Source organism: Sciurus vulgaris (genome assembly GCF_902686455.1).
Source record: "Sciurus vulgaris genome assembly, chromosome: 9".
NCBI lineage: Eukaryota > Metazoa > Chordata > Mammalia > Rodentia > Sciuridae > Sciurus > Sciurus vulgaris.
In genome coordinates, this window is record NC_136469.1 from 74,546,593 (window position 1) to 74,559,047 (window position 12,455).

Here is a 12,455-nt window from a genome sequence, read left to right on the forward strand (position 1 = left end):
CAATGTTATTTTAGTGATAACAATGGATAATTTTCAATATTTTTCAAAACTTCATTTTAAGTTTCATGAAACTATTTGAATTTGATTTGCTTCATTTTGACAACTGGTTTATGTTCAGTGTTGATGCTTGGTTGACATGAATGCACTTCTGCTAGTGTACTTACTAAATCTGACCACTAAAATTTCAACCTTATTTAACAAATATATCAAGGCTATTGTTGAAATTTACTTAGTAAATTCCTGTCTTCCCAATATCAAACAGTAGTTAATCTTGCAATATGAAAGGTAGAACATTTTAGTGTTTTTAACAGTGGATCAAATCTTTCATGCCAAGGACATTAAAATAGATAAACAAGTAAATACATTTTAATTTTTGTGAATTATTTATTAATTCTTATGGTTCAGGTATAAGGCAACCTCTTTGTGGTTCAAAATATTTTCATGGCATGATAGGCAAAATAATGATTACCTCAAAGAGCATAGGCTCTAATCTCCAGAATCCTTGATTATGTTACCTGGTATGATAAAAGGTGCGTTACAGATGTGATTAAGATTAAGGACCTTAAAATTGGGAGATGATTCTGGAATATCCAGGTTGGACAATATAATCACATGAATCCCTGAAAGCAGAAGAATGGATCAAAGAGATGCAATAGGAACAGATGGAGAAGAGGTTTGGAACATAAGAGACACTTGCCTTGTTTCTGGCATTGAGGATGGAGGAAATGGGAACATGAGCCGAAAAAGATGGTTGACTAATAGAAGCTGGGAATGGTTGTCAGGTGATTATCAGCAAGAAAATAAAGAACTTAGTCCTACAACCACAAGACATTGAAATCTGCCATTAACCCAAATTAAAGGAAACCATTTCTCCTCTATCACCTGCAGAAAGTAATTCAGCTTGCCAGCATCTTGATTTTAGGCCAGTGAAACCCATATAGGGCTTCTGACTTTCAGAAATGTAGGGCAATAATTTTGTGTTGTTTAATCATTTATGTTTGTAAAGATTTGTTGTGGCAGTGACACTAATACACATGACATTATAAAGATTCTAATATTAAAATAATTGACGCAAAATTCCTAGATTTACTAGGGAATGGAGAAAACAGAATGATTGTTAGCTACCTTTCTTTGATGGAAAACTGCAGAATATAAACATGAGAAAATTTTCCTGAATAACATTCTTAGTGCAGATGTCCAAATAATTCTTGGGATAGTTTTCTTTTTCCTTCAAAAACAGCCTCCATGGAAAATAAGGACTGCCAGTGAAGTGAAACTAGTAGAATGCTTAAAAACTCAAAAGTAGATCCAAAACATCATTTTGCTCAAGAATTTAACAAAATGGCACAGAAAAATTTGAAAACTGTATACTAAGAATTTTATAGGATGTTTTATAGGATATTTGGGGCTTTTCTTTCTTGTTTCTTATGGGATGAAAACAGTCCTTGGTCTTTGGTATAATAACTGAAGACATGTGTTAATAATTAAAATATCCCTGAATTTTTAAGCCAGTTTCAGGACAAATTTGTCAGTAAAAAAAATGCCTGAATTCCAAAATATTTACCTTTAAGTTTCTTGAGATTATTAGTTCTTCTGTCCCAGGGGGAAAAAAATCATATTCAGGCTGACAAAGAGCAAGATGAAAGGCAGAAAGGAATCTTTGACTTTCCAAAAACTCTATCATGTATATAGACACCAAAATAAGAGGACCCTTCTCCCTGACAAGGTATTTTTTTCTCCTGTAGATCTTTTGTTCCCATATTTTTATTGGTACATTATAATTATACACAATGCTAGGATTTGTTGTTACAAATTTGTACATGCATATAAAGAATAATATGATTTGGTCATCATTCCCCTTTCCCTCCTCTTCTCCCTCTCCCTGGTCCCTACACACGCACGTACACATACATAATGGTGGAATTCACTGTGGTATATTTGTATATGCACAAAGTGTAATGTTTTCAAAATCATTTCAAATTTCCTTTTCCAATCCTCCTTCTCCCTCCCTCTCAATCCTCTTAAACTCCACTGATCTTCCCTATATCTTTATAATATCTGATCGTCCCTCTTCCTCCCCCCACCCTTATTTTGCCCTAGCTTCTGCATACAAGAGCAAACATTTGAACCTTGATTTTCTTAGTCTGGCACATTTCCCTTAAAAATGATGTTCTCTATTTCCATCCATTTACTGATAAATGTCATAATTTCACTCTATGGCTGAGTAAAATTCCATTTTTTTTTATGTGTGTGTGTGTATCTCTGTCTCTATCTCTATCTATCTATGTATCACATTTTATTAATGCTTTCATCTATGATGGGCATCTTGGCTGGGTCCATAACTTGGCTATTTTGAATTGTACTATAAACATTGATGTAGCTATATCACTATAGTATGCTGATTTTACTTCTTTGGATAAATAACAAGGGGTGCCATTTCTACTTTTTGAGGAATATCCATACTGATTTCCAGAGTGGTTGTACTAAATTGCAGTCTCATCAACAATGTATGAGTGCATCTTTTCCCCCCCATCCCTTGCCAGCATTTATTATTATTTTCATTCTTGTTAATTGCCCTTCTGACTGCAGAGAGATGAAATTAAATGTAGTTTTGATTTAAATTTCCCTGATTATGTTTTTTATGTATTTGTTGGTGATTTGTGTTTCTTCTTTAGAAATATCTGTTTCATTCTTTTGACTATTCATTGATATTGTGTGTGTGTGTGTGTGTGTGTGTGTGTGTTTGTGTGTGTTACAGAAGAGATAGAGAGATAGAGATACTTATTTAGTTCTTTTTTTTTGGCTATATTGGTTTCCTTTTTATTATTAATTTATTTTAATTAAAAATCATAAATTTACATAGGGCAATATTGTTTGATTCATTTCTGTTATTTTTTTCCCTTCCCCCCACCCCTCTTTCCCCTCTATAGAGTCCTTCCTTCCTCCAATTCCTTACCACCACACCTTATCCCTAACCCTAAACCTAACCCTAACCCTAACGCTAACACCTCATACCCCCCTTATATGTCCTCATCCACTTATCAGCGAGATCATTCGTCCTTTAGTTTTTGAGATTGGCTTATCTCACGTAGCATGATATTCTCTCCAATTTCATCCATTTGCCTGCAAATGCCATAATTTTATCATTCTTCATGGCTGAGTAATATTCCATTGTATATATATGCCACAGTTTCTTTATCCATTCATCAACTGAAGGGCATCTAGGTTGGTTCCACAATCTGGCTATAGTGAATCGAGCAGCTATGAATATTGATGTGGCTGTATCTCTGTAGTATGCTGATTTTAAGTCCTTTGGGTATAGGCCAAGGAGTGGCATAGCTGGGTCAAATGGTGGTTCCTTTCCAAGCTTTCTGAGGAATCTCCATACTTTGCAACCCCACAAGCAATGTATGAGTGTACCTTTTTCCCCACATCCTCGCCAACACCTATTGTTGCTTGTGTTCTTGATAATCGCCATTCTAATTGGGGTGAGATGAAATCTTAGGGTAGTTTTGATTTGCATTTCTCTTATTACTAGAGATGTTGAACATTTTTTCAATATATCTGTTGATTGCTTGTACATCTCTTCTGTGAAGTGTTTGTTCGTTTCCTTAGCCCATTTGTTGATTGGATTATTTGTATTCTGGTGCAGAGGTTTTTGAGTTCTTTATAGATTCTGGAAATTAGCGCTCTATCTGAAGTATGAGTGGCAAAGATATTCTCCCACTCTGTAGGCACTCTCTTCACATTACTGATAGTTTCCTTTGCTGAGAGAAAGCCTTTTAGTTTGAATCTAACCCAGTGGTTGATTCTAGCTTTTATTTCTTGTGCTATGGGAGTCCTGTTAAGGAAGTCTGATCCTAAGCCAACAAGTTGAAGGTTTGGAACCTACTTTTTCTTCTATAAGATGCAGGGTCTCTGGTCTGATTCCGAGGTCCTTGATCCATTTGTTGAGTTTCGTGCAGGGTAGAGATAAGGATTTAGTTTCATTGTGTTGATATGGATTTCCAGTTTTCCCAGCACCATTTGTTGAAGAGGCTATCTTTTCTCCCATTGCATATTTTTGGCACCTTTGTTTAGTATGAGAAAATTGTATTTATTTGGGTTTGTGTCTATGTCCTCTATTCTGTACCATTGATCTACCTGTCTATTTTGGTACCAATACCATGCCGTTTTTGTTACTATTGCTTTGTAATAGAGTTGAAGCTCTGGTATTGTGATACCCCCTGCTTCACTCTTTCTACTGAGGATTGCTTTAGCTATTCTGGGTTTCTTATTCTTCCAGATGAATTTCATAATGGCTTGCTCTATTTCTGTAAGGTACACCATTGGATTCTATTGGAATTGCACTGAATCTGTACAGCACTTTTGGTAGTCTGGCCTTTTTGACAATATTAATTCTGCCTATCTAAGAACATGGGAGATTCTTTCCATCTTCTAAGGTTTTCTTTAATTTCTTCTTTAGTGTTCTGTAGTTCTCATTGTAGAGGGTTTTTCACCTCTTTTGTGAGATTGATTCCAAATATTTTATTTTTTTTCAATGCTATTGTGAATGGGGTAGTTTTCCTAATTTCTCTTTCTGAAGATTCATCACTTATGTATAAAAATGCATTGGATCGATGAGCATTGATCTTGTAACCTGCTACTTTACCTGAATTCACTTATGATTCTAAGAGTTTTCTGGTGGAATTTCCAGGTTCCTCTAAATATATAATCATGTCATCAGCGAACAGGAATAGTTTGAGTTCCTCTTTTCCAATTCGTATCCCTTTAATTTCTTTGGTTTTTCTAATTGCTCTGGCTAGAGACTCAAGAACGATATTGAATAGAAGTGGTGAAAGAGGGCCATCCCTGCCTTGTTCCAGTTTTTAGGGGGAATGCTTTCAGTTTTTCACCATTTAGAATGATATTGGCCATGGGCTTAGCGTAGATGGCCTTTACAATGTTAAGGAATGGTTCTCACTACCCCAATTTTTTCTAGTGTTTTGAGCATGAAGGGATGCTGTATTTTATCAAATGCTTTTTCTGCATCTATTGAAATAATCATGTGATTCTTAACTTTTCGTCTGTTGATATGGTGAATGACATGTATTGATTTCCGGATGTTGAACCAACCTTGCATCCCTGGGATAAAACCACTTGATCGTGGTGCACTATCTTTTTAATATATTTTTGTATGCGATTTGCTAAAATTTGTTGAGAATTTTTGCATCGATGTTCATAAGGATATGGTCCGAAATCTTCTTTCCTTGATGTGTCTCTGTCTGGTTTACGTATCAGGGTGATATTGGCTTCATAGAATGAGTTTGGGAGGGTTCCCTCCTCTTCTATTTTATGGAATACTTTGAAAGTATTGGAATGAGCTCTTCTTTAAAGGTTTTGTAGAACTGGGCTGAGAACCCAGTCAGGTCCCGGACTTTTCTTTATTGGTAGGCTTTGATGACCTCTTCTATTTCATTGCTTGAAATTGATTTATTTAAGTTGTGTATGTCCTCCTCGTTCAGTTTAGGTAATTCATATGTCTCTAGAAACTTGTTGATGTCTTCGAGGTTTTCTCTTTTGTTGGAGTATAGATTTTCAAAATAGCTTCTAATTATGTTTGTATTTCACTCGTGTCTGTTGTGATATTCCTTGTTCATTCCGAATTTTAGTAATTTGAGTTTTTCTCCCTCTTTCTCTTTGTTACTGTGGCTAAGGGTTTATGAATTTTGTTTATATTTTCAAAGAACCAACTCTTTATTTGTTAATTTTTTCCGATTGTTTCTTTTGTTTCAATTTCATTGATTTTGGCTCTGATTTTAATTATTTCCTGTCTTCTACTACTTTTGGTGTTGGTCTGCTCTCCTTTTTCTAGGCTTTGAGCTGCAGTGTTAAGTCATTTATTTGTTGACTTTTCTTCTTTTGTTGAATGTGCCCCATGAAATAAATCTTCCTCTAAGTACTGCTTTCATAGTGTCCCAGAGATTTTGATATGATGTGTCTTTGTTCTCGTTTACTTCTAAAATTTTTTAAATTTCCCTCCTAATGTCTTCTTTTATCCATTCATCATATAATAGTGTATTATTTAATCTCCAGGTATTGGAGACGTTTCTGTTTGTTATTCTGTCCATTTATTTCTAATTTCAATCCCTTATGAATCCGATAGAATACAAGGTAGTAACCTCTATCTTCTTGTATTTGCTAACATTAGCTTTGTGGCATAAGACATGGTCTATTTTAGAGAACGATCCATGTGCTGCTCAGAAGAACGTGTATTCGTTCTTTGTTGGATGGTATATTCTATATAAGTCGGTTAAGTCTAAATTGTTGATTGTGTTATTGAGATCTATGGTTTCTTTATTCAATTTTTTTTTGGAAGTTCTATCCAGTGGTGAGAGAGGTGTGTTAAAATCACCTAGTATATTATGTTGTGGTCTATTTGATTTCTGAATTGAGAAGGATTTGTTTGGCGTACATGGATGAGCCAATGTTTGGGGCATAGATGTTTATGATTGTTATGTCTTGCTGATTTATGATTCCCTTAAGCAGTATGTAATGTCCTTCTTTATCCCTTCTGACTAGTTTTGGCTTGAAGTCCACGTTATGTGAAATGTGGATGGATACTCCAGCTTTTTTGCTGTGTCCGTGTGCATGGTATGTTTTTTCCCACCTTTCACCTTTAGTCTGTGGGTATCTCTTTCTATAAGATGAGTCCCTTGAAGGCAGCAAATTGTTCGATTTTTCTTTTAATCCATTCTGCCAGTCTATACCTTTTGATTGATGAGTTCAGGTCATTAACATTGAGGGTTATTATTGTGATATGATTTGTATTCTTAGTCATTTGACTCATTTTTGTTTTTTGACATGATTTGGTTTCCCCTTTATTTGGCTATTCCTTTAGGTTAGTTCCTCCCGTTGCTGATTTGCATCGTTGTTTTTCATCTCTTCCTCAGGGAATATTTTGCTGAGAATGTTCTGCAATGCTGGCTTTCTTTTTGTAAATTCTTTAGCTTTTGTTTATCATGGAAGGATCTTATTTCATCATCAAATCTGAAAATAAGTTTTGCTGGGTGTAAGATTCTTGGTTGGCATCCATTTCTTTCAGGCTTGGTAAATGTTTGTTCTAGGCCCTTCTAGCTTTTAGGGTCTGGACTAAAAAAATCTGCTGATATCTTATTGGTTTCCCCCTGAATGTAATTTGATTCTTTTCTCTTGTGGCCATTAAAAGTCTGTCTTTATTTTGTATGTTAGGTATTTTCATAATAATGTGCCTTGGTGTGGGTCTGTTATAATTTTGTATATTTGCAGTCCTATAAGCCTCTTGTACTTGGTTTTCCATTTCATTCTTCAGATTTGGGAAATTTTCTGATATTATTTCATTGAATAGATTGTTCATTCCTTGGTTTGTTTCTCTCAGCCTTCCTCAATCCCAATAATTCTTAAATTGGCCTTTTCATGATATCCCATAATTCTTGTAGATTCTGTTCATGATTTCTTACCATCTTTTCTGTTTGGTCAACTTTGTTTTCAAGAGTAAATATTTTTTCTTCAGTATCTGAGGTTCTGTCTTCCAGGTGTTTCTATCCTATTGGTTATGCTTTCTATGGAGTTTTTAACTTGGTTTATGTTTCCTTCATTTGAAGGATTTCTGTTTGTTTTTTTTTTCAGTATCTCTAACTCTTTATTGAAAATGATCTCGTTTCCAGTATTTGCTCCTTTAACTGTTGATTGGTGCCATCATTTAATGCCTGCATTTGCTCTTTCATCCCTCCTTCAATGCCTGCATTTGCTCTTCATCTCCTCGTTTGCTTCCCTGATTGTTTTAATTATGTACATTCTGAACTCCCTTTCTGACATTTCTTCTGCTATGCTGTCATTGGGTTTTATTGATATAGTATCTAGGTTTGTTGGGACATTTTCTTCCTTTTGTTTTCTCATATTGTTCAGATGTCAGTGGACTTTGTGATATTGCAGAATTCTTCTATTGACTTATAGTGTCCCTGTAGATTTCCAGTGTATCACCTTCCTGCCTTCAGTAGCCTGAAGACTTGGAGTAACTTGATATGCAGTGCTTCCAAGGAAAGCTGCCCCTAGCCGCTACTGGTTCCCAGGACTTGAAACTGGCTCTGTGTGGAAAGGCTCTCACTGGGAGGCCTGCTCTGTGAAGTTAGCCTGGAAAGGCGCTTCCCGCCGGAGGGGGCCAGGCTGCGGGCTGCTTGGGGGAAGTCCCTGGCTGCCCTGTCCTTGTCTCTGAAGCAACCTGCAGGCAGGAAATCACTGCCCTGGTTCAGGGACTTGAAGCTTGGTTCTGTGCAGAAAGGCTCTCACTGGGGGGGCCTGCTCCGAGATGCTGGAGAATCTGGCCCTGTGGCAGGAGCCCACCGCCAGAGTGCGCAGAGCTGCCTGGGGAAGACTCTAGCTGCCCTGCCTTACTCTAATAAGCCACTTGAATCCGGGCCTGCCACCTGGGCAGCGCTTCACCAGGTGGGAGAGACTCACCCCAAGCTCTATTTTAGTCCGAGTCTCTCAATGCCTCCCCTTCTTAAATCCTGGATTCTAGAGTGACTGGAGATGCAGTCACCCCCTAGTCCACCATCTTGGATTGCCCTGTGGAAAAAGCCTGCGGCTGGGGGGGTGTGTGGCAGGTCGTCTGGAGAGGTCTCTGGCTGCCTTGCTCTGGTCCCAGAGGCTGCTTGGGGCCGGAGGTCACCGCTGGCTTGGGGACTTGTGGCTGGCTCTGTGTAGAAAGGTTCTCACTGGGCGGTGTGCTCTGAGAAGCTAGCCTGGAAAGGCCTTATTTAGTTCTTTATATATATATATTCTGGATTCTAATTCCCTATCAGAGGAGTAGCTGCCAAATATTTTCTCCTATTCTACAGGGTCTTTCCTCATGCTCTTAATCATTTTCTTTTCTGTTGTGAAGATTTATGTTTGATCCCATTTATTGGTTCTTGGTCTGTTACTTGAGCTTCAGGGGTCTCGTTAAGGAAGTTGGTGCCTGTCTCAATATGTTGAAGTGTTGAACCTATGTTTTCTTCAAGCATGTTGCAAAGTTTCTGATCTAATTCCTATGTCTTTAATCTACCTTGATTTGATTTTTTTGTGTAGGGTGAGAGATAAGGATCTAGTTTCATTCTTCTACATATGAATATCCATTTTTTTCTCAGCTCCATTTATTTAAAACACTGTCTTTTCTTCAACATGAATTTATGGCATCTTTGTCAAGTATTAAATGACTGCAAGTATGTGGGCTTGTATCTGCGTCTTTTATTTTACTCCATTGTTTTTTATGTCTGTTTTGGTACCAATACTATGCTGTTTGTTTAAACTAAGTTCTGTAGAATAATTTCAAATCAGGTATTGTGATGCCTACCGCATCACTGTTCTTGCTCAGTATCGCTATGGCTATTCTGGGTTTCTTATTATTCCAAATGAATTTTAGGACTTTTTTTCTAGCTCTCTGATGAATGTCTTGGTATGTTGATGGGGATTGCTTTGAATCTGCATAGTGCTTTTGGTAGTATGACTGTTTTGACAATATTATTTCTTCCTATCTAGGAACATGGGAGGTTTTTTCATTTTCTAAGTTCTCCAACTTCTAAGTTCAGTGTTTTATAATTTTCATTGCAGAGTTTTTTTTTTTTTTTTACCACTCTTGTTAGATTAATTTCCAATATTTATTTTATTTTATTGAGAATATTGTAATGGAACAGTTTTCTAGATTTATTTCTCTGAAAAACCACTACTGGTGTATAGGGAAGCTATTGACTTATGAATGTTGGCCTTGTGTCCTGCTAGTTTGCTGAATTCATGTATCAGTTCTAGAAGTCTTCTGGTGGAGTTTTTTGGGTCTTCTAGATATAGGATCATGTCATCAGCAAACAGATATAATTTGATTTCTTCTTTTCCTGTCCATATCCCTTTAATTTCTTTCTCTTGCCTGATTGCTCTGGCTAGAGTTACAATTAAATTGAATAGAAATGGTGAGAATGGACATCCTGGTCTTGTTCCTGATTTTAGAGGAAATGTGTTTGGTTTTCTCTGTCAGTATGATGTTGGCTTTGTTATATGTAGCCTTTACAATGTTGAGGCTGTTCCTTCTATTCCTAGTTTCTCCAGTGTTTTTAACATGAATTATTTACCAAGGCCTTTTCTACATCTATTAAGATGATCGTATAATTCTTGTCTTTAATTCTGCTTATGTGATGAATTATACTTATTGACTTGCATATGTTGAACAAACCTTGCATCCCCAGACTGACACCCCTTGACCATAGAGTACTATCTTCTTGATTTGTTTTTGAAAGTGATTTGCTAAATTTTTTTGAAGATATTGCATCTATGTTTATCAGGAATATTGGTCTGTAGTTTTCTTTCCTTGGTGTATCTTGTCTGGTTTTACTATCATAGAATATGATTTGGGAGGGAGTAGTTCCTCCCTTTCAGTTTCATGTAAAGATTTGAGAAAGACTGATGTTAGTTCTTCTTTAAAATCTGGTAGAACTCAGTTGAGAATTCATCTGGTCCTGAAATTTTCTTTGTTGGATGGCTTTTAATTGCTGTTTTGATTTCACTGCTTGATATTGGCCTTTTAGGTTTTCTTTATCTTCCTGGATCAGTTTGTGCAGGTCATAGAAATTCATCTAGAAAATTTTAATGTCTTCTAGGTATTACATTTTTTCATAATATAAATTTTCAAAATAGTTTCTAATGATCCTCCAATTTCAGAAGTATCTATGATGATATCTCTCTTTTTACCTCTGTGTTATTTGGATCTTCTCTGTCTTTCTTTTGCTTAATTTGGTTAAGGATTTATTCAATTTTATTTCTTTCTTTTAACTTTTACTTTGTTTTTATTTATTTTATGTGGTGCTGCTGAGGATCAAACCAGTGCCTCACATATGATAGGCAAGCACTCTGCCACTGAGTTACAGCCCCAGCCACTCAATTTTATTCTTTTTAGAGGATCATTTCTTTGTTTATTGATGCTTTCTGCTGTCTTTTATTCTCAATGTCATTAATTTTGGCTCTGAATTAAATTATTTCCTGTCTTCTACTGATTTTGGCATAATTAATTACTTTTCTAGGTCTTGAGGTAGCGCATAAGCTTATTTATTTGAGATCTTGCTATTTTTTTTTAAATGTAGAAACTCGATGTTATAAATTTTCCTGTTAGAACTGTTTTCATATTGTTCCAGATACTCTGGTATGTGATCTCTGTTCTCATTGTTCCTAAGAATTTCTTGATTTCTCCTATGATACATTATTAATTTAAGTGTTGTTCAATCTATCTGGGATTTAATGTCAAAGATGTAGTTTCTTTTTTATGTAATTAGGTGCACAGACATTTAAGGCATATATTTACTATCATTTTTTTTTGTTGTTGGATAATTTCCTTTACCAGTATATAATGATTTTCTTTGTTGCTTCTGATTAATTTTTGTTTGAGGTATGCTTTTTCAAATATGTGAATAGCTCGTCCTGCTTGTTTTTGGACTCCATTTATATTGACTGTTTTTCTACCCTTTTATTTTCACCCTGTGGATGTCTTTGCCTATGAGATGAGTCTCTTGCAAGCAGCATATAGTTGGATCTTGTTTATTAACCCATTCAGCCAATCTATGTCTTTTAGTTGGGTAGCTGAGACCATTTATATTCAGGGTTATTATGGAGAGATGTTTGTTATTTCCTGACAGTTTGGTTTGTTTGCTCTATTTAATTCTGTCTGGACTTGCATTTACTTAGTTAGCCTTCTAATGAGTTTCATATATTTGGGATTTTTTTTTAACTTTCTAGTTCTTCTTTTTCCTAAGATCTTGTTTATTTCATTGATGATCAGTTTTTCATAGTTCATCTCTGGAATTTCATCCAGTTCTGTATCTGTGGATTTCTTTGGTGGGGGATTATAAATTTTGAGGAGAGATTTGTTTGCCTGTTTCCTTACATTTTCAGGGGTCTTGACTTGGTGCATCAGTTGAGATTAATTACCTTTCTTCTTTTATATGACTATTCATTTGAGTGTAGTTATATTTTTATTCTAGGGACTTCTCTGTTTCTGATGTATGAAAAGATGTCCAGAAGAAGGACATGAGGTCCTCTTCTATTTGTTCCTACTTGTGTCCCAGTTGTTGGTTTGGTCTTTCCTTAGGTTTTATGTTGAAGCATTTTTGAGGATCAAGTGGTGCTAGCTTTTGTGTGGAGGGAGGTTTGCTGTTACTCTGGTGAGTTGTGAATATTGCTTACCAGCAATACTCTCTACTCTCAGAAATTGAAGTATCCCAATTAATTTCCAGCCCTTAGTAGAGATGGGTCAAACCAGGAATAATAATGATGTTAGCAACAGATGTACAGCCTTAAAATAATTATTTAGTATCTACTTTGACATGTATAGCATTAATTACCACCTGTATAAGAATGATAGGTTAGCAATTAACCTCAGCACCCAAAAACGAAAAGACAAAAACCATGAACAAGAA

General features: G+C 35.9%; 1 protein-coding gene across 6 annotated transcripts in view; it reads left to right on the top strand.

Moving 5' to 3' along the window:
* The window catches only part of MAPK10 (mitogen-activated protein kinase 10), a 310,585-nt gene that overhangs the window by 172,704 nt on the left and 125,426 nt on the right, over positions 1-12,455 (top strand). The gene's annotated exons all lie outside the window — the stretch shown is intronic.